Source organism: Hipposideros armiger, unplaced genomic scaffold (genome assembly GCF_001890085.2).
Source record: "Hipposideros armiger isolate ML-2016 unplaced genomic scaffold, ASM189008v1 scaffold_85, whole genome shotgun sequence".
NCBI classification, from domain to species: domain Eukaryota; kingdom Metazoa; phylum Chordata; class Mammalia; order Chiroptera; family Hipposideridae; genus Hipposideros; species Hipposideros armiger.
Window position 1 is genome coordinate 682,640 of NW_017731435.1, and position 18,607 is coordinate 701,246.

An 18,607-nucleotide genomic window follows, 5' to 3' on the forward strand; every position below is an offset into this window, starting at 1 on the left:
CCCTGCTGGGGGGTCCTGGACCACAGGGCTCCTCAGTGAGGGGAGAACGTGGCCCAACAGAACCAAAAGCAGAACCCCACAGCCTGGGTGCAGATGTGAGGACCCTCGGGCAGAGTCCCCCTCCCAGCGAGGCCGAGGGGCTCGGGGCTGCAGTTTCAGGTGTGCGACGGGAAAGCTGCAGAGGCCTGCTGCACAGCAGTGCGAATGTGCCCAACACCGCTGAGCCGCACGCTCCCAACGCCGAAGGCGACGACTCCGTTAAGTGTACTTTCGCCACAATTCTAAACAACACCCAGCCCCCACCCAGCCCTCAGGTCCCGGCCCAGCAGAGTCCTGCCAGGCTGTGGGTGGAGGGGTCCCAAACTGTCACCCACAACCCCACACAGGCAGCACCTTTTGCCAACGTTCCTAAGTGTCCTGAAAAGCAGGAAGATTGACCTTTAGAAAATGGACCATAAATTAATCAAGGAAGGAAGAAAACCACTGTGGAGCAAGAGCCTGCAGACCATAGGAGAGGCTGAGAACACTGGGGACCTGCCCAGCAAAGATGGTGGCCGGGGTCCAGGGGGAGGAGGCGGGCTCGACGCAGCCCTCAGGCCCCCTTCCAGCACACGAGGAGGGCTCTGCGTTTCCGCCCCCATCGTCACCGTCACAGGTGAGCAGAGAAAGCCCGGCCACAAAAAGACGACAGCCAGTTACAAGTGGGCAGAGGGTCTGAGCGGAAGGACTGGCAAGCACATGGCAAGGCGCTGAGCAAATCGGCCATGAGGGAGACGCAGGTGCAAACCACAGAGGCACCAGTGCACCCTCCACTACGGCTGACACCTCAGAGGGACCCCGGAACGCTCAGCCAGCGCTGGCCAGCATGTCGGCGGTGCGGCCGCTGTGGACAGTCAGGCAGGTGCTTAAATGCTGAACACAGGGTCACCCTACAACCCAGCAATGCCACTCCGAGGTGAATGCCCAAGAGAATGGCCACCTGTGTCCACACAGAAACAACACAGCGTTCACAGCAGTTCACAACGTGTCAAAAGGCAAAACAGCCCCAACGCCAGCACCTGATGGGTGTGGAAACAAAATGTGGCCTGTCCACACCCCCCGATGTCACTCAGCCATCCAAAGGCGCAATGTACTGGCACGCACTGCCACACGGACGGGCCTCACAGGCTTGCGGAGTGAAAGAAGCCAGACTCAAAAGGGCCCGTAACACATGGTTCGGGTTCACGGATGTCAGAATAGGCGGGTCCATCGGGACGGGAAGCAGGCTGCTGTCAGGGGAGGTGGGAGGTGGGAGTGACCGCTTACGAGCACAGGGCTCCTTGTGGGGTGATGAAAATGTTCTAGAACTGAATGTGGTGACGTTGCACAAGCTGGTGAAGACACTACAACCCCTGAGCTGTGCATGTCCCCGTCCCCACCCCCCACCCGCCGATCTCAACCCCTGAACCAGGGACACCGGGAACCACAGGGACGGGGCCTGGGCCACAGATTGTTCCATGGACATTATTGTCCTGTGCTCTTGTTTTATTAAAACATGAAAAAAAAAAGAAAGTTCTGAGCCCAGTGATAAGAAAGGCGGTCCCATAGGCCAACCTGATGGAGAGAAAACCCTGCACAGTGTGGCCCCGTGTCACCGCACGAGCCACGACCCCACATGCAGCAAAGGGACAAGCCCTGGCAAGGAGGACGCAGTCGACGCTGCCAGCATGGCTGCAGATGTGGACATAATCTTTTACAACTCTGCATATAAAATATAACCCAACCCTCTTGTTTAATTTACCTAATGCTTTCCAGAAGATGTATGGAAAAACAATTTCTTGAAAATTATAATTGAATTTACAGCCTGATAGTCTAAAGTTTGCCTTAATTCTTATCCCACCGAATGTAAGGAGCTTAACAACAAAGCACGTCCTCCGTGAGGGGATCGGGGCTCCCAAAGTCACCCCCTAAAGGAGAGGGTGGGTGACCCCTGGTCCTGTTCTGGACAAGCCCACACCCCAGAATCACACACGAACACACTGTGAGAAAAGGAACAGCAGAAACAGCTAGAAGCACCCAAGAGCTTTGTCACCTATGGCTGCGAAGTTCTAGGAGACAGACCCTTCAACATGAGGCACAAGCAAGTGTACACACACGCATGCACACACACACCCATGCACACACATGCACACGTGTACACACATGCGCGCACACACACACACACACTCTCTCTCTCTCTCTCTCAGGCACGCTCTTCTGCTAAGGCCAAAACCCACAATGATGCTCAGAAACGCACACATCCCAGGAGTCTTTGTAAAGTTAGACCTGCCCCCCACTGAGGGCCCCGCCACCCAGGCTGGTCCACTTCGGGTGGTTGACATGACAACGTGGTGGCTGTGCCCCCAGGAGCAGGTCTGGGCCCAGCCTGGGGCCACGCGGAGGCCACCTCCCCGGTGCTACAGCCCATGTTTGGTTTTGTTAATACAGAGTTATTTTTAAAGCCACTAAAGTAAGAATAAGAGATAAACACACAAACTAGACCTCAGAGAAATGCTCTCATTTTAGCCCAAAGCACGGGCCGTGCTGGGCTCTGCAGGCCGGGCGACCGGCACCATGGAAGGCACAAACCTCCCGTCTGTCACACACCCAAGTCTGCTCTCGGCACCTTGCAGAATACACAGAAACGGTCAAACATGAGTGTGGCATTAAAAATATCCCTTCGAAATGTGCAATTCTTTTTCTGGAAGTCAGTCCTAAAAACAGTAATTCTAAACAGCAAACTGCTCTCCACACAGAGATGCTTGTAATAACACCATTTACAGTTAGAGAATTACAGTTAGAACATTCCAGAAGAGCCACTGAAGGCTCCCCCACAAAGGAGGTGATGCGGTAGGGCCCACCGAGGGAGGCGGCAAAAACGAACTCACGACATGGTGAGAAAGCTCTGGGGACAGATGGTGGTGACAGCCACACGACACTGTACCTAGATATGATGCCACTGAACTGTACATTTACAGATGGTTAAAATGGTAACTACTTCACCAGAAAAAAGATATATGCAGAAGCGCACGTTAACATGGAAGCCGTTTATACCTTAAGAGAGAGGGACAGGACACAAGCCCCCAACGGCAAGGGCCGGACCAGCACGAGCGTCTGCAGAGGGGACCAGAGGGGCCTGCGGACATGGCCGCCCCAGCCCTCCGTGTCCTCACCGGAGCCCACAGCGCCCCCCCGCACAGGGCAGGAACAGGAAAAGCCGAGGAAACACCAGAATTTCAGAGGGGTCGTATTTGAGGCAATGGGTATTTCTTCCCTTTTCTTTTCTTCGTTTTTAATATGCTTGTAATTCCCATCATTGCTTTCATATTGTTAACTCTTAATTTAAGCTTGAGGAAAAGAAAAACAATAAAAGCTCTCAGAACAGCTCGGCAGCATCTTAAGTAACCCCTTGTCACTATCAGCCACAGTGCAAGGCACGACAAACGGAACACTTCCTGCAGCTGACAGCAACGCTGTTGGGCTCATTTGCATAAAAAGCTGCAGTGAATGAGCCAGAAAAAGGCCAAAAATTCAGCCACTCTCACACACACATACCGCACACCTGCTCAGAGGCCACCTGTGGCCACTTGGCTGGACAGTGTGGATGACAGAGCGCTGCCATTGATACAGGATGTTTCTCTGACTCTATCTAGGTCATTAGGGTCCAACGGAACTCCCCGTGATGACAGAAATTTTCTATATGTGCAATAGCCAAACCTGTACTTGAAATGTGGCTAGTGTGACTAAATAATTGGATTTTCTATTTAATTTGAATTTAAGTTTAAACAGTCACATGTAGTGTGACTACATTACTAGACAGCACAGCTCCACATTATAGAAAAAAGGAAAACTTCAGAGTCTCGTTTAGGAAACAATTACAACGTTGATATATTAAAATGATAAAGACAGTGTGCACGGAAGCAGAGACTTCAAACCAATGCCACTCGTGGCCGTCATGAAAATACTCAAATGAAAGAAGGCAGCAGCTCGTTAAAAATGCACACATTTCACCCCGATGGGCTAGTCCACGGATGCACAGAACAGCTCGATGGCAGGACGCCACTTACACCGCTGACCACACCGACAAGAACCAAAGGACTGTTCGTACAGCTAACTGGACTTCCAGTCACAGCTCCTACGCAGAGGGAGCCTGCAAGTCCTCACACCCGACCGCACAGTGACTCTTCTCGGACCCATCAGAGAACGCAAGCAGCTGGAAATCCACCACCAGGACCTGGAGACGAGAGTCCAGTCCCAGCCAGGACCTGCTTGCCTGGCAGAGAAGCTGCTGGAACCACAGCTTATAGGACCAGGTAAAATGGTCACTTTGGGGAGCTGCTGAAAGCTGGGTGCAGAGTGTGAGAGTGAGAAACTCCTCGGGGCCACGGTTTTAAGAAAATCCCTACATTTTTGTAGGTTTTACCCACCAGGTACTCACCACAAAGATCAGAGAAAGATCCCCAGCTGGCTGTGGGGGGGGGGGAGGGGGGAGTGGCCATTGTGACATCACCCAAAGCCTTTTCCATAACAAACGCCTACTGTGCAGGGGAGGAGACCCTCCAGAGCCCTAGCCCCGCTATGGGAAGGGCGTCCCCCCAACTGGCTTTCCTTTCTCAGCTGAGGGGTGGGAGAGGGGCGGTCACAGCCTAGGGACACTGGCCGCCCCCCGGTGGGGTGTGGTCGAAAGACCAAACATTCCCTTTCCCCACACTCACCACCACACCCCAGGACTGCAGCGTGTGACCGTGGGTTCCAGCCAGAAGAAGACACGACACAGGCTATCATTGCGGAGTCCTCGGGGAACCCTGAGGACAAAAATGAGGACGCTAGAGGAACATGGAAGCCCTGACACCACAGTGACAGCAAACTGGGAACAGCCCCTCACAGATTAACACACAAAGGCCTGGCCACCTCAGTCCCTGTCACCCAACACACATCCAGCTTTCAACAAAAAATTACATGGCCTCCTAAAAGGCAAAGGGAAAAAAAGACAGTCTAATGATGTAAAAAACACATCAGAATCATACTCAGGACACAGGAAGGGAATTTAAAATAACTGTGTTTAAGACACGGCTCTAACGGGAAAAGCGGACCACACACAGGAGCAGGTGAGTGACACAAGCAGAGAGACGCAAATGCTAAAAAGAAATCTAAGGGAAACAGTAGAAATAAGAAAGGGCTGCGACAAAAACGGAGACCACCTCTGACGGGCTCATCGCCAGCCTGGGTGTGGCCGAGGACGACCAGCGAACTTGAAGACCTGTCAATAGAAACGTCCAAAACTGAAAAGCCCAGAGAAAAAAAACTGAAAAATCACAGAACATACAAGAACTGTGAGGCAATTTCAAAAGATGAAACACACATGTGGTGAGAATTCCAGAAGAAAGACAGAGCAGAAGAAATAAGCGGCGTTCTAACGGCTGAGCAGTTTTCGGCATTAATGACAAACACCAAGCCACAGGCAGCTCGGAGAACGCCAACAGGATAAACACCGAAAGTCTACACGTAGGCACAGGACGCTCAAACTACAGAAAACCAAAGCCAGAGCACCTGACAGGAGGAGGGACAAGGAACCCTGGTCTGGGACTCGCCGGAAACCTCTCAGCAGAAGCCCGGCCACAGGAAGAGAGCAGGGAGACATGTTTCAAGGGCTAAAAGAAAAAATAAAAACCCCACCAACCGAGAATTACGTATCCAGCAAAATTATCTTTCAGAAGTGAAGAAGTAAAGACTTTCTCAGACCAAACAAAACCGAGGAATTCATCACCAGTCGACCTGGCCTAAAAGTGACATCCTTAGTAGTTCTTCTGGGGGAAGAAAAATTAGATAGATCAAAAATTTGGATTTACATAAAGAAGGAAGAATAATAGAGAAGAAATAAATAAAAGTTTGAAAAATTCCCTGAAGGGGTGGCCGCTGGTGAGCTCAGGTGGTTAGAGCACAGGCTCATGACACCAAGGTTGCCAGTTCGATCCCCACATGGGCTGCTGAGCTGTGCCCTCCACAACTAGATTGAAACAACTGCTTGACTGGAGCTGCTGGGTCCTGGAAAAACACACTGTTCCCCAATTTGAAAAAAAAAAAAAATCCCTGAAAAGTTCTTCACCAAAGTGAGCAGCCTTTGATGAGAGGTCTGTGAACCAGGAAGTGGGGACTTCCCGCAGGCGGCCGGACTCTGAGTGCCTGCGGCCCCGCCAGGGAGTTCCCGCCCGGTGGCCTTGATAAGATGTCACTCCCATGTCAGGTGACATTACAGGGCAGAGGTGAAAGGATCCTGCAGATGTCATTAATTTCCCAAGTTAGTTCAACTTAAGTTTATCAAAAGGGGCACAACCTGGGTAGGACTGACCTTATCACATCTCAGGGGGGACAATTAAAAGAGGATCCAAAGGTCAGAGGCCGGAAGCAGAGGCCTCAGCCCCCACCCCCAGCTCTGGAGGAACAAGCCAGGGATCCCAGGGCCACCAGGTGACTTCTGCCAGCCTCCTGAGGTGCTCATGAAATCCTCCCCCACGGGCCCCCAGGTGAGGTCGCAGCCGGGGGACCCCGAGCAGAGGGCCCGGCTGGGCTGTGCCCGGTTCTACCTACAGAAGCAGGAGGCGGGAGCGGTGCTTGCTTTAAACCAGTAAGGCTGTGACGACTTGTTACACAGCATAGAAAACTAACGTGTCCTCAACATTATGCATGTGCATGGTGCGCATCATAGAATAAGGTTCAACAGTCTTGGTTGTATTCTGGTGTGAGGTCTGTGGAAGGGTCCAGCTCATTTTGCCGGAACGGCAGCCCTCTGTCCTGCAGCAGCATTTGAACTGTGAGGCGGCTGCCATGGGGTCCACACCTGCTCCTCCCACCCCAAATAACTAGCCTTGTCAGATATTTAGTCATGTATTCAAACAAACAGCTCTTAACGTTTCCTTAATTTACTGCTTCTGTGGGCTTTTTAATTCAAATATATTTGGGTTTATATTTATCCTTCAATGTTCCTTCAGTTTATGCCGTGGCTCTGTAATTTAGCTTTTGGAGTGAAGTTATATTTCTTGTTTAATAGCAACAACGTTGACTATCACAGAACCGACTATCAGAACTATTACACACCACACACGTTCGCACCTCAGCCCAGAGCTGGTCCCGCTAAGGTCAGGACACCGCGACTTATACTGAAGACGTTAGAGAACTCGATCCAAAAGAGGAAACAGTTAGAGGCATAATGACTGGAGAGGAAGCAGTGAACGGCCAGTATCTGCCGGTGACATGACAGGACATCTGGGAACCCAGGGACTCAGCCATCAAGCTAAAACAAACAATGAAAGAATTTAGGGACCGTAGCAGGAGGTAAAACCAAGATACAAGATCATCAGCCACCACAAATACAAAGAGCCAGATGTGTTGGGAGAGGAAACCCGCTACAATAGCAACAGAAAAAAGATAAAAATTAGGGATAAATTTTCAAAAGTGAAAATTTTGTAAGAGAAAGACATTAAGCCACTCCTGGCAGAGACAAATAGGCTCGAATCAGTGGAAAGCCTCTTGTTTTCAGGGAGGGTGAGTCAGGCCCATAAAGCCACCAGCTCGCTCCAGGTTGGTGTATAAACGACACTGTCCCACGACAGCCACAAATAAGTGACCCACCCCACCCGGCCCAAGCCAGAGTCGATGCTAAAGTTCATGTGAGAAAAATAAACTGTGACTCAAAATCCAAACACCATTTTTTAAAAGAATGATACATTCAACTACAATTGAAAAGAAAAAAAAAAAAACACTTTTGCATGGCAAAAATCCATAAGCAAAATCAATAAACAAAAGTCAAACTGATAGGAAATATTTGTAACATAAATCACACGTAAAGAGTTAATCTTCCTAACATTTGATGAACTCTTCAAAGTCAAGGTAAAACAACAAAATATGTGATTGAAAAGTGGGCAAAAGAGCCCCACAGAGGCGTCAGGGAAGGTGTGAGAGCCGGCAGTGGGCCTCCCAGGGGCAGGCCGGCACCGCGCTCACCTGGGTGTTTTGCCCAAAATGAATAGAAACAAGCAGAGATCCAAACAGCGGGACACGCAAAGGACCAGTGGTCTAGACTCTTACAATGTCAGGTTAGAAAGACCAAGGGCGGGAGGCTGACAGGCTAAACAACTGTCCCCCATAGTGGCGTGGGCCCCCAGTACCTGCTAGAAAAAAAGGAGAAATAAGACCATCGAGGCTGCAGGAGGTGACCAGGTTGATGCAACTATAAACTGCATAGATACTTATGTACTGGGGACAAACGGCCTGAGTGGGGACGCCGTGTGTGCAGATGGGGAACCTCCCCTCTGTCGGGGCCTGACTCTGTGAGCTTCGCAAATGTTTGCAATGTGCTTTCTAAGGGGCCCCCACCCCACCCGGCTCTCCTCTGCAGCCCCCTCTGCCCCCGGGAGGTGGCCTGTGCCGTGGACACTGGCCAGCCCCCAGCTGCAGGACAGGGAGTGGACAGGGTGCGGCCGTGGTCCTGGGCAGAGAACGCCCTCTCATTAACAGCCCCTGCACCCACTTCTCTCTCCAACCTCCAGGAACTGCCCCCACGCGCCCCCTGAGTGGTGGCCCAGGTGTGACAGCCTGGCCAGCTTGGCACTGGTCCTAGTGGTACATCTTGCCCACACTGTTCAATCTGAGCGACTGGACCCCGCACGCCGCGCAGGCCCCCCAGTTCTCCCCACCGTGTCCCCAGGCCAGCTCCAGCAGCACCCTTCCCCGCAGGCCCATGCTGCTGCCCCTATCCCCACATCACCCCGCTCTGTGGCCGCAGGACAGGAGGAGTCAGGCTCAGACCCCAGCTGTCCCTGCAGGGTCCAGGACGGCACTGCCCCTCCAGCCCAGCTCCCACCAGGACGGGCGCTCTGGGGTGTTCTCTCTCCCACAGCACACCTTCACAGGTATGACAACCACATCTCACTGACTCCAAAACGCCACCATGTCAGCTACCCCATGAGTTTTGAAACACTGAAGGCTTTTCTAATTCAGAGATACTAAAAACAGAGAAAATGTACTTTGTAGAATCCATGAAATACGGTAAAAATGTACACGTCAGAATCCGTGAGATGAGCTATCGGGAATCTGAGGCCCGTGAGAACTGCTTCGATGGCACACGTGCTGTGTCCGCCCTCGGCGCACCCACGCCCACTCGGCCTTCCTGGGTCAGCCTTCGGTGGAGGCTGCGGGCGCCCAGACGTGGGGTGGGGGCTGAGTGCCACCCTGCGCCTCCCAAACGCCACACACACCCAGAGGGCCAGAGACTGCCCTGAACCCACGTCCATCTCTGGTCTGGCCCCTCACAGCAGGGAGACGGCAGTTTGTGTGGAAAGGACACGGCCCCCCCCAGGCCCCCACCTCTCTCTCCGTCTTGCAGGCAGGGACAGGCGCTCAGCCACCCCAGCTGACCACAGCGTGTAGTTAAAGCCTGAGGAGTCTGAAGGAGCCTCCTAAGAAAGCCCAAGCCCGTGTGAGAGGCTGCAGGGGAGAAGGTGCCGGAAGCCCCAGCACTGCAGAAGGGAGTGCCCCCACCCGGGGCCGGGGGTCTCGGGCAGCAGCGCGGGCAGGGGCAGGGCTACCCAGCAGGACCACCTTCTGCAGCTGACAGGCCTGAGGACGCTGCTTCCCCCGGGGGCTCAGGGTGGGGGACCCCCACCTAGTGTGGCCCCTTGGCCTCTGAGACCTGCTGGAGAGGAAGGAAACCGCTGCTCACTGGCCACGCAGAGCTGAGGTGTCGCTGGGAGCACAAGGACCGCTGTCAGGAGGACTCCTTGTGACCAGAGGGTGGACTTGGAGGCTGCGCCCCAGCCTGAGAGGCTACCTGGTGCTGAGAGCACCTGCTTCCAAGACCAGTGACCCCAGCACCTGCGCAGGCACTCACTCGACGCCTCCACAGGAGTCATTTAAAGCACACGTCCTGGGCGCCTTGGCCCTGGAGGAGCCTCCGGTCCCCGCGGAATGCTGCACTTCACAGGAAGCCCTGCCCAGGTCGCCTGCCTGTCCCTGCGGGAATCCGGTCTGGCTCATGAGGAGGGAAGTCCTGTCCGTGCGATCAGAAGTACACTGAGGCTAGAAATAGTCCTTAGAAGGAAGTGACAGTCAGCCTCCCACCCAATGACAAGTGCCTCGGGTGGCGGGCGGTCCACATGTCCCCTTCTGACACCATTCCTTTAGCCACGCGGGGCACAGCCTGAGAAAGAAAGGAAAGGAGCTGCAAAGCCAGAGGGGTCTTTCCCTGGAGGGGAGATGGCCTCCTCTTTCATTACATGAAAAGGAAAAGCCCGCCTAAGTCCCTACAAATTATGCCAACACTCCCCACAAGGACGCAAACTCTGAGACCCTGAACCCGCTGGGAAGAAGCGCTGGTGAATTTGTAACAAAATAAACGCTTTCCCCTTACAGGTGCCCCAGAACATAATGTATTTAAAATAACAACGTATCATCACACAGGATCAAGTTCCAAGAAGCAAAGCAAGTTTAACTGTGAAATAACGGCCTATGAAAACAACATCATCCACTTCCGGGCACTTGGTGAACAGGCGGCCAGCGGCTAAGACCAAGCCGTGAGCCCCAATTTTCGGCAGAAACCAGCCCCGCTGGGCTCTGAGCAGAGGTGGGGAGCCGAGCGGTGTGTGGGGGGGGAGCTGAGGCCCGGGCACTTTTACGCCCTGGATCTCAGCATGTGCCCCGACAAAGCCCCTCCCCGAGTGCTCGCACCCCCAGGACGGGTCCCTCCAACACCAGCGCCTTCCGCCTCCAGGAAGACTTCAGGCCGGAAGAGCAAACCAGCTGGGCTGGACCCGAGGGCCCCCGAGGGCCCCGCCACCCATGTGGCCCCCGTGCCCCTCACAAAGGCCCGCCTCGTCCCGCCGCCTCTGTGCCGCGAGGAAAGCCACACCTCAGCTGCCCACGTCCGTCCCCCAGCCTCTGTCATCACAGTCCACGCGCTGTGGTCTTCACACTGGTCTTCTCTCTTTTCTTTCTCAAATTGGTTTATAAACAAAAAAGACCCAGGAGAAGGAAAGTTGGAGCGCACCAGCGGGGCTACCCGCGGTGACACAACAGCCCTGGGCCGCCGAGAAGGAGGGGGTCAGCGCAGACGGTCCCCACGTGCTCACAGGTGCTGACACGAAACTCCACGTCCAGGACACAAGCTGCCCTCAGAAACCAGCTGGAACACGCGGGGTGAGAGGTGAACCGCCGGGGACGCGAGGCGCGGGGCGTCTCACGCAGGACTCGGGCCCCACAGCTGTCCAATTTACAACCAGGTTTCTTTTCAAAAGTGGGTCATACTCATGTCAGACATTTGGGGACACTCAGCAAGGGGGGGGCCACAAAACCAAAACTGCAGCTGCCCACAGTGCCGTCACCCATGGCCCTCGGACCCCAGCGCTGCCCCATCAAGAACTCAGCAGTCACGGTCACCTGCCCCGCCCCTCCAGCAGGCCATCCATGCGACGGCCAGGCAGGCTGCCTTCAAGGCCCCATGTGACAAGTTACAGGTCAGGGCACACCGCTGAGTGCGCCTCAAGGGTGAAGTCCCAGCGGGATTCCTGGGGGAGGGTGTGCAGCTTGCCACAGAGCTGCCGCCACCACAGCCCACATCCCCCACGAGGAGGTGGCCGCCCACAGCCTGTCAGTGGTCCCGAGAGCCCCAGGCCCGCCTCCCGTCACGGAGGGCGCCCACTTCTGCTGGAGATGGAACCCGAGGGTGTAACGGACGGTGGGAGACGCAGGCCCCCCGCTGAAGAGAGCACGGGTACAGCCACAGCACAGTGAGGCCAGGCTCAACACGCACTCCCTCTGCCCTTCCCTAAATGGAACGCTCGACCCCTTAAGTGACAGATTCCCACACTACTCAGCATCACTGGTCCGCAGACAATAGCGGAAGCTGCGTTTCAGGGACACAGGGCTCGTTCCTGGCTTTGATTCAGTGGAATGAAGCGGTCACCCGGGGCTCTGAGGAGGCGAGTCTGCTCTACTGTGGCCCAAAGGGCACCCCAGGCCCCGCAGTGCCCCCTCTTTCTGCCACAGGCTGGGAAAGGTGTCCACAGAGAAAAGGCCACCCTCAAGTTGGGTCTTGGTGGGTGAAGACCAGCCATGAAGGAGAGTTCCCAGGAGGGAAAGCATGATATCAGCACAGACGTTAGGGCAGCAGCGTTGGTGTCTGGAGAACGGGAACAGGATGCAGCCGAGGTGTGAAAAGGCGACGGGGAGAACTCGCCCAGGGCAGGTCAGAGCCAGGGGCCCAAGTGAGTCCATCCCACCACGCCGACGGGACAGTCAGAGGCAGACACTCCGGCAAACGTGCAGGTGGCATGCGATAGACAATAGAGAAAACTGAAGCTGGCTCTTAAACGGATCAGTAAAATGGATAAACCCCTGGGTGGGATGGTCAAGAGGAAAGGGACCTGGCTGGCCGATACTGGGATCGAAGGTCTTCGATGCAGACATTAGAAAGGCGATAGGAGGGCCGGCCGAGTGGCGCGTTGGTTAGGAGTTGGCTTGGGACGCCAGCTCTGAGCAGCAGGGCCCCGGTTCGGATCCCACATATGAGGGCCAGTGACGCTGCCCTCCACAGCTAAGATGCTGAACAACAGCTCGACCTGGAGCTGGGCTGCCGTGAGTCGCCGGCGACGGCGTAGACTGCAGCCCCTGTGGCAGTGGGTTGCCATGGGCTACCGTGTGTAGCCAGAAGCCAGCGTGAGTGGCCAGCAGCCGCAGTGAGCGGCCGTCCAGAAGCTGGCGACTGATCTGCCTCACCAGGGAAGAGCACAATGATGGTGCCAACTTGGGCCAGTGAAGCAACGTCCTCCACAACTAGATTGAAGAACAAAAGGACAGCAACTTATCTGTTCCCTTTCCCCCCAATTCCCCAATAAAAATCTTTTTTTAAAAAAAAAAAAGGACAGCAACTTGTCTGTTCCTCTTCCCCAATTCCCCAGCACTGTTTCCCTCCCCAATTCCCCAATAAAATCTTTTTTTAAAAAAGGCTATATAATCTATGAACGGAGCCGACAACTGTGACTGCTCAGATAAAATGATCACTTAAAACATAAAATGACTCACAATGAAACAGAAAGCTTTTATCTATTAAAGAAATTGAGTTTGTATCGAAAACCTTCACCAAAACACTGATGGTTTTGCTAGGGAATTCCATGAATCATTTAAGGAAGAAACACCACTGATCTTATGTGGCTCTTTCAAAACATAGGACAGACTTCTTTCCAGTTTGTTCTATGAAACCAGCACAACCCTAATGCCAAAAGCCCTGAAAAAGACATTCAAAGACATGGCAAAGAAAGAAAATTACAGACCAATGTCTCTTATGAGCACATAAATGTACCAAATGCAGAAATGCGTATGAAAAAGAACATAACATGACCATGCAGGGTTTAGCCCAGGAGTGCTAGGTTTGGTTTAACATTAGAAAAATCCATGTAATTCACCAAATTTACAGACTAAAGGAGAAAAACTATAGGATCATTTCAATGGATGCAGAAAACACATTTGTTAGCATTCAGCATTTTTCACGGTTAAAAAAACACAGCAAAGTAAGAAATAGAAGGAAACTTCTTCAATTTAATAAAAGGACATCTAAAAAGCAAACCAAACAACCACCACCTCCAGCCACCACCATCCTTGTTGGTGAACTGAACACTTTCCCCTGAAACAGCAGGACAGAGGCCCCACTCTCCACCTTGACACATGGGGAGTGACAGGTCCTGACCCGCAGGGAGGCCGAGAAAGAAGACGACACCAAGGTCGCAGGGACAGGTGGCCCGCCGGCTGTTTGCAGACTCTGGCTGTTGACACAGACAGCCCTGCGGACTCTCCAAAAAGCTAGTTTAGCAAGGTCACAGGATACAAGGTTAACACACAGAAACTCATTTGCATTTCTATGTAATAACAGCAAACAATTGGAAAGTAAAATGTTTCAAAATACCATTTACAATAGCATCCCAAACCCATAAATAACATAGGAATACATTTAACAGAAGATACACAGGACCTCTACACTGAAAACTACAAAACACTGCTGAGAGAAGTTAAAGGCTTAGATATACAAACCGACTCTTGTCTCCATAAACAGAAAACTGGGGGTTGTTAGGGGCCAATTCTCCCGGCACGGAGCTGTGGAGTCGGTGGGACAACGGCTGGAATCTCAGCAAGAGTTTGCAGAAACTGACAAATTGATCTAAAATACATGTGGAAATGCAACAGGCCTAGAGTAGCCAAAGCAATCTTTAAAAGAACAATAGAGTTAGGGGACTTACGCTGATGTCAGTTCCCACAGAGCTGCAGTAATCCAGACAGGTGTTGCTGGATCAAATTCCATGAACAGATCAATAGAACAGAAGAGAGTCCAGAAAGAGACACACGCTTACACTTTGATTTTCAACAAAGGTGCAAAGCAGTCCACAGGGGGGAACAAAATCCTGAATGCTGGTGGGCGAGCTGATGTCCACACGGAAAAAATAACCCTCACCCACGACCTTGCGTTGTACACAATTAAGTGGAGAGGAGTGAAAACCTACATGTCGCAGGTAAGGCGGTAAAGCTCCTACGGGAAACCGTCACAACGTGGTCAGCACAGGCCTCGGTTTCTTGGGGCACAGAAAGCAATAATCATAAAAGAATCATAACTGAAACCTCTGCTCATTGAAACAGCACTAAGAAAACGCACAGAGAACACGAGCGAAAATACGTGAAAACCTCTGTCTGAAAGGACTGCCGTGCAGGACACAGAAAGAACCCTGCAGCTCACTGACACGAACAGGTAACGTGATAAAATGGGCAAAAGCTAGGGACACATACCAAAAAAACACGCATAAATGGCCCAGAAGCACCTAAAAGACGCTCACATCAGCAGGCACCAGGGAGACAGACGTTAACGCCCCAACGCCGCTGGCACCATCCGCGCAGAAGGCGGAAACTTAGGGGAAGAACAAGGGGACCCAAAGGCCACATGCTGCTGGCGAGGCACAGGGCGTGAGCAGCTTGGGAAAGCTCGCAGCTTCCACGGACCTAAACACACACGCCCACGCCCTGAGCACCAACCCCGCTCCCAGGTGGGGCTGCCTGAGGGAATGAGAAGGGTTTGTGTGAAAGCCTTCACGGTGTCTGCTCGCAGCAGCCAGGCATGACAGGAGCCCCCAGCGTGCCGTGGGACCGGAGTGGAGCACAGCCACGGTGACCACGGCAGACGGGCCCCTGGCAGCAAGTGTGAGAGACAAGGAGAGCAAAAAGCCAGGCAACGTTTCGGGCTTCCCCACACCCCTGGCCACCGCAGGAAAGGCGGCTGGCAGGCCGTAAGGGCGGCACCCGTGAACTGCTTGAGTTCATTCTCGCCGGCTCCTCGTCGGTGTAAACACAGAATCTCAAATAAACGGATTTCTGCAGGGAGAAGCCTAGAAGTAAATACGCGGATGCTTGTGGTCTGCTTAGGGAAGTGGGTCATGCTGGCTTTCCCCTTTCTCACTGGTTCCCAGATGACTGTGGATGTGGTTAGATGGCTTTGCTTACTAATATGACGGTTTCGAGCCAGGTCGACACGCTGCTGGCAGCCTCTGTTCAGGGCCCTTCCCGCTGCTTCTGCAGGTGCCTCTGTCACCCTCCACCCCCCGTGAACTCACGGGGTGAGTGCCAGTCACCCCCTCAAGGCCGCCTGGGACAGGCCAGTTCGCTGTCAGCTCCTGGGCCTCCTGGCCGCTCCGGGACTTCAAACGGCCCAGGCGGGCAGGGCCCGGGCCAGAACCAGGCTGCTGAGGGAGAACGGAGGTGCGTCCACACCTCTCAGGGGAGCCCAGCCAGCGGCCATGAGCCTGGACCCGGCTCTGCCAGGTCCTAGTCCTCAACGTGCTGCCCTCAGGTGACATTAAAACCACTGCAGGCGCTTTTACAACTCCCAGGAACACAGCTGCCACCAGGCACGTGCTGGATAGAAGCTGCACCCGTCACACCTACACTTGGTGCCGTTCCATCCCGTGGACCTGCAGGCACAGTGTGGTCTCCTCTGTGAGGCTTCCGGACTGGGGGCCCCCCCACCCCACCCCGTACAGCAGTGCCCGCCTGCCACTCACGCCCAGGCCCATCAACCAAGGCTCCCCTCTGCCCAGACCTGTGGGTCACTTCGCAGATGCCTTTAAATTAAAGGGAGAAACAGTCACCCAAGCCCCATTCACCTCCTGTGCTGGCCCCAGGTCCATCAATAAACAGGAACGACGACCCGTCCTCCAGGCTCACATGATGTGTCCCTGAGCCCAGAGCGCTCCCACTGCGACCATGGGGGTGGGGGGCCCAGGCAAACGCGCGCTCATCCTGTCAGCCGCATACAACAAAGCATTTTAAACAAAACTGAAAGTGTTTTTAGCCAGAGAGGACTGATGACAATCCAAAAGAAAAAAGGTACAGAAAGTATCAGAACTTAGCACCATCTACTGTGATTAGAACTAACCAGATATTTTCAGATACCCAACATTTTCAAGAATCTCAAATAAATAATACAAATTAGAATGTATCACTGCACTCTTTATTTATCATCTCAGTTTTTGCAAATATATGCAGCAAATTTACACATTTGGGAAAATAAAATTTCAGTGCTCATTATTTTTCACAAAAAATCCTAATAATTTGCTTGAAATGAAAAACTCAGGCTTTAACTACAGCTAGCTTAATAATTTTGGCACTCTCACAGAGCTGCCAGGCACGAAAGGAAATATTAAAGCTTTACTGCAGTGTTGTGAAAGGGTTTCGGGAGAGTAACGCACGTGGGCCCGTGACAGGCCCTGACACAGATGGCACCAGGTGGACACCAGCACGGGCGGGTCATGCTTTTCCAGACGCTGTGACTGAACACCAAGCTAGCACAGGAGCACTCCCAAAGCGGGGTACAGCTCACAGTGTCTTTTCTCGGTAAACTCTGCATCTGGAGAAAATTAAGCAATACATCTTAAAAGAATCAGGTACTGACGCAAAGAAGCTAGAAAGTCGGCTGGACCACAAGTCTTGCAACTTCATGGCAACAGAGGGACTGGATGGGAGCGAACCTCACCTGACCCTGGCTAAGCACGTGCTGCTGGAAGGTAAGGGCTTTCTGTCGTCACCCCAGAGCCTGGCGGGTGCCGGGACATGACTGACATGTTAATACCTGTGCAACGAATTCACCAAGCTTTGCTGTCATGACTGAGGTCTGTGCGTGCACGGGCATGGGCATGTGTGTGCGTGTGTGCATGAGCATATGTGGACGTATGTGTGTGTGAGCATGAGTGTCTATGTAGCATGAGTGTGTGTGCATGTACTACTGACAAAGGTCTTCTCTATGCCAACACTTTTAATTCTTTTGGTACTTTTTATCTTCTTTTTTTTTTTTAAGATTTTATTGGGGAATTGGGGAGAGGAACATTGTGTTTTTCCAGGACCCTTCAGCTCCAAGTCAAGTTGTTGTCCTTCAATCTTAGTTGTGGAGGGCGCAAGCTTAGCTCCAAGTCTAGTTGCCACTTTCAATCTAGTTGTGGGAGGGCGCAGCCCACCATCCCATGCGGGAGTTGAACCGGCAACCTTGTTGTTAGGAGCACGTGCTCTCACCAGCTGAGCCATCCTGCCACCTGTTGGCAGCTCAGCAGCAGCTCAGCTCAGGCGCAGCTCACTGGCCCATGTGGGAATCGAATCAGCGACCCTGTTGCTCAGAGCTCGTGCTCTTAACCAACTGAGCCACTCGGCCGGCCCTGTTTCTTTTCTTTTTGACATTTACTATATTTTATCTATTTTCATGTGCTAATTTTCCACATCTCTGAAATCAGTAGCTGCCTTCCCAAGAGGCATCTTGATTATGCTTGGGCACTGGTTTTCTTTTTCCTTCCTGAGAAGCACAGAACATAATGGCGTGTCCCACAGCTGACACTCGTAGGTTTGATGAAATCTGGTGAATCTCTGACCCAGTTGGAATCTGCTGGCATGAGGACTGTGGAGGGGCTGCTGCTTTGTTTTTGAGCAGGGCGTCAAAACACACTGAATAATCTGTCTTCTCCTACTGATGTGCCATGTTCATCACACGCCAAGCTCATGTGCTGCCGTGTCTGAGTTTAAGGTGAGCAATGACACGTATTATAGTCACAGCTGCATAATGATGTCTGGGCCAAGGCGGACCGCACAGATGGCGGCGGTCCTGTCAGACCCCAGAGGAGCTGGAAACTCCTGCCACCTAATGACATCAACGTGTGACTCGCGTGTGTGCGGTGCTGGTGTAAACACACCTACCGCGCTGCTCATCCTGTGAAGTGTGGCACCTACCGCCATGCACAGTGCATGACATCTGATGATAAAGGACCAGGTGACTGGTTTACGTGTTTACTATACTTCTTTTTTTTTCCCCCCAAGATTTTATTGGGGAATTGGGGGAGAGGAACAGCACTGGGGAGTCGGGGAAGGGGAACAGACAAGTTGCTGTCCTTTTGTTCTTCAGTCTAATTGTGGAGGATATCGCTTTACTGGCTCATGTTGGTATTATCATTGTGCTCTTCCTGGGTGAGGTGGCCGCTCGCGGCAGCTCACGGCAGCTCACGAAAGCTCACACCCGCTGCCA

The 18,607-nt window shown here is 52.9% G+C and overlaps 1 protein-coding gene across 1 annotated transcript in view; it reads right to left on the reverse strand.

The window, feature by feature from the left end:
* Window positions 1–18,607, reverse strand: part of INPP5A (inositol polyphosphate-5-phosphatase A) — a 179,988-nt gene that overhangs the window by 132,528 nt on the left and 28,853 nt on the right. The window lies entirely within an intron of this gene.